Source organism: Hipposideros armiger, unplaced genomic scaffold, assembly GCF_001890085.2.
Source record: "Hipposideros armiger isolate ML-2016 unplaced genomic scaffold, ASM189008v1 scaffold_96, whole genome shotgun sequence".
Lineage (NCBI taxonomy): Eukaryota > Metazoa > Chordata > Mammalia > Chiroptera > Hipposideridae > Hipposideros > Hipposideros armiger.
Genome location: NW_017731446.1, coordinates 3,020,281 through 3,024,279, shown reverse-complemented (window position 1 = coordinate 3,024,279; position 3,999 = coordinate 3,020,281).

The window sequence follows — 3,999 nt, the reverse complement described above, 5'->3', positions numbered from 1 at the left end:
TGATATTGAATGCGGATCTGGGAAGAGAAGCATCCCATCAGCTCATGGGAGCTGGTTAAGAGCCTGCTCTAGTGACTGAACCAGTGATCTTGGCAAAAGTAGTTTCGGTGTGGTGGTGCAGGTGACAGCTGCAGCAGTAGAGGTGGAGACAGTGAGTGAGGAGCTCTTGTTTCTAGAACCTTAGTTATGATGGGGAGAAGAAAAACAGAGAAAGGTAGCTATAAGTGGAACGTATGGTTTGGAGACCTGGGTCCCACCATGGAGGATGGAGCAAGGGATGAGGAGGCAAGAGACTGGTTGTCGCCAAGAACTATGGAGCCTGGGTTTAATTTAAGGAAGTACAGACCACTGTACTTAACCTCTATGTCTGGTAGACTCACAAATGGAGGTGTCAGGAATGAGGTGTCTCAGTAAAGGCTAATGAATCTATATTCAAAGCCCTTTCACAACTGTAGTCATGTTTCTCCCTCACAACAGCCCTATTGTGGTGGCAGTAACCATTGCCTTCATTTGAAAACTGTGGGCATGGAGGCATATGGCAGTGAACGGGCTTGCCCGGGCTCAGAGAGACAAGACCAGTACCTTTGGTTTTCGGGACACTGTTTTCACTTCCATGTTGACTAAGGTATTTTTTGGTAGACTGGGGACTGGGACAGTGATAACTACTATACTCTCCTCAAAATGAGTATTTATTAGCTTGAGACTCTAATACCTTCAGAGTACTAGGTCATTCATATTTTTGTTCAACATGTTCTCATATGGCAGTTAGAATTATCAGGCACTGTTCTAAGCATCTATTGACTATGAACTCATTTAATGCTCATATCCACCCTGTGAGGTAGATGCTATTCTCATCTCCATCAATGTTTAGTGTGGTTATCTTTTGCTCTACAGTGCCACAAAACTTTGTGACTTAAAAACAACCATTTATTATTTCACACAGTTCTGTGATTTGACCAGAGTGGGCCTTTCATGCAGTTACAATCAGACAGCAGTGGGGCCAGAGTCATCTAAAAGCTTGACTGCTCTGGGCATCAAAGCAGCCACAGCCCAGCCTAGATTCAAGAGGGTAGAGGAATGGACACTTCTCAGTGGGGGAGTAGCAGGCGCGTATAGGGAGGGGAGGGATGGACACCAGGCATCTTTAGAGAAAAGCTGCTACAAGGGATGATTCCCAATGAGAAAACAAAGGCACAGAGATGTCAAATTACTTACTCAAGGTCATACAGCTTGTATGTGGGGAAAGGGCGTTAATCCCAGGCAGTTGAGTCCCAGAGCCTGCTAGGGGAGGCAAGCGACGAGCTCAGCGGCGCAGCACAACTTCTCATAACAGAGCCTTGGTGGCTAAGAGCACAGCAACATTCATAGCAAAACCAGAGGGCCCCTGTGCTTATCTGTCGGGTTTGGGAGAGGGGAAGAAATTCTAAAAATATTATGAGTGGAAAAAAATGATGGGGGTACAAATTGGGTCAAATTTCAAGGACTATATAAACAAGGCTCTTTTTATGTCGGGGTGAGAATATGGTCTTGTGTGGCCCAAGGCAAAATGGAAGATGTCATATGTTCGCTTGTCTCGATCTAATCAGGAAAGAGTAGAAATACAAGCAAGTGAGAGAGAGAGAGAGAGTTGTTTTTCCTAATAAGTAATTAAAACCTGAAACTTTTAGTCAGCTACTCACATGGTCAGATGTAGGGGAGTTTATGGCTGGGACCAGGGAGTTAGGATCTGTGAGGCGGCCTCAGAAAGGATCTCCATGCTCCTTCAGTGTCCCCTGCTGTATAATGTCATCGCCCTGGAAGTCTGGGTCATTGCTTAGTTTACATATATCCTGGCCCCTCTAAAGGGAGGACAAGGAAATGACATCTCTACGTCAGAAAGGTTACTCACTTCATATGAGCCATGGGGTATCGCCAGACAGAAGCTGACTCACTTCCAAGTGGCCCGTTTCTGTCCCAAACCCTGACAACCCGAGATAGTGTGTAGCTGAGGTCCTGTTCATTTCTAGCTTCTCGGTTTTACTGGGCCAAAAGGCTAGGTTCCACACATTGACGTGGACATGCCCAACTTCTGTGTAAATGTGGTGAGTGGGAAGAGGGGCAGGCCATTTCCCAGGTCATTGCTGATGTTTCTCTTCCTAAAGACCAAATGTCAAACTTTGGGGCTACTATTTTTGTCATCTGTCATAATAATGGGACCAGCCTCCTCTGCAATTGCTCATGCTGAATATGACAATATTCCAGCTACTGGGAACTCCTCACCTCTCAGTATCATTCTTACACCCAGGCAAGGCCCCACTCTGGCCCTCGTCCAGATGTCCCCGACTTCATGGGGCAAAAAGTCTGCAGGAGCCATTAGGGATGTGCCTACCCCCCACCCCAGGGCCTGCTCAGGCCTCTTCCCTGCCCATGTCACTCACCCAGGTCCCAGGGATGAGCAAGGGCAGCTGTTTGCAGGGGAAGTGGACATGGTTTGTGATGTAGTGTTAAGGTCCATATCTGTGTGCAGGAGGCCTCCAGTAGTATGGGACAGGCAGGGTTGGGGGTTGGAAGGGATGGGAGCAAGACCTGGGCCGAGCCCTTCTCGTGCGGTCTCCTTCCAGCCGGAATTCCAAACTCAGACCTGGCCTCCCAGGTTGTTATGAAGGTATGTTTGTTAAAGGAAGAGAATAGGGCATATTTAATTGAAAGCTTAAATATGTTGGTCTGATTTATAACTTTTAAATATTCAGACACATGATATATAGACCTCCATCTATGTGCTTGCCCTCAACCCTGCGAATATTGGGGGACAAAGGGGGGGAGGGCTGTCACTACTGCCCCAAATGCCTGGCTTTTCATCACACTATATCTGTGTACAGCTCCTGGCCATACTGAAATGTCCCTCCTCACCCCACCCCACCTGCATCCACAGACGTATTTCCTCAGTAGTTCAAAAGCCCCATCAAAAGCTTCTTCCTTGCAGTGTTGTATGAAACAGCCCCCCAGGCCTCTGCTCGCCTTTGCCTCAGTCCCACCACTGCTCTCTGGGATAATCCGTTTCGATTCCATCGCTGCTGTCAGGCAGCTCCTCCAGGCTGAGTCCAGTGCCGATTTATTTAGCTCTGTGTGTCTAGCGTCAGCATCGTGCTCTCAAACATGAGTCATCTACCAAGAGTGCCGATGACCAACTAGGGTGACCAACCAGCCAGTTTGTCTGGGACAGAGGGTTTTCCCAAAAGATGGGACTCTCAGAAAGTGCTAAACAGAGACAATCTTGGGAAAACTGGAATAATCGATCATCCTAAATGGGGAAGAGGCTCTTCAGAAAGGGAAAGGGCCACAGCCGCCAGGACAAAAGGAGAATTAAATGGCCAATTTAAGTTTGAAACAACTAATGGGACTGCTGACTTGCTACAACCCACTCCTGAGTAGTGAGGAAACATCTAGGCCACACAGAAACCTGGCTGGGCTGTAGAAGTCTGGGCTGGGAGAATGGAGGGCTACAACCATGAGGCCCAAATTCCAGACTCTTACAAAAATCCTTTAATTGTTTCACAAAGACTTCCTCTATTCTCATGTCTCTGAAGATCCTCCTGGGGAACCCAGTTCATCATTCAACCTCCAGCTGCGCACACAAACCATATTACAGAGTCCACTCTAAGAGTAAACGATGGCCTGTCGGAATCTTTTTGCCCCGCCCCCACCGCTGCCACCACCCTAACCCCTGCCCTGGTCTGTCCTGCTAAGTGTGGTGGATAGCTATGGGTTTTTCCTGCTGAGTCCTTTTCTATTTTTATGGTGAAAGCACCTGAATTTCCTTTAGAAACCATCCCCTCACTCCCTTATTTCTCAGCGCTTCTTCCAGACCATGTGGATTGTGGGGGGAGGTGGTTGGGTAGGTGGGAAACACATGACCTGGTTTCTAGTGCACTGTATTTCTACATCTTGACAAAAAAACAAGGAAACTAAGTCAGGATCTTCTCAATTGCCATAGACAGAAGAGGTGGCTTTAAGAAAACC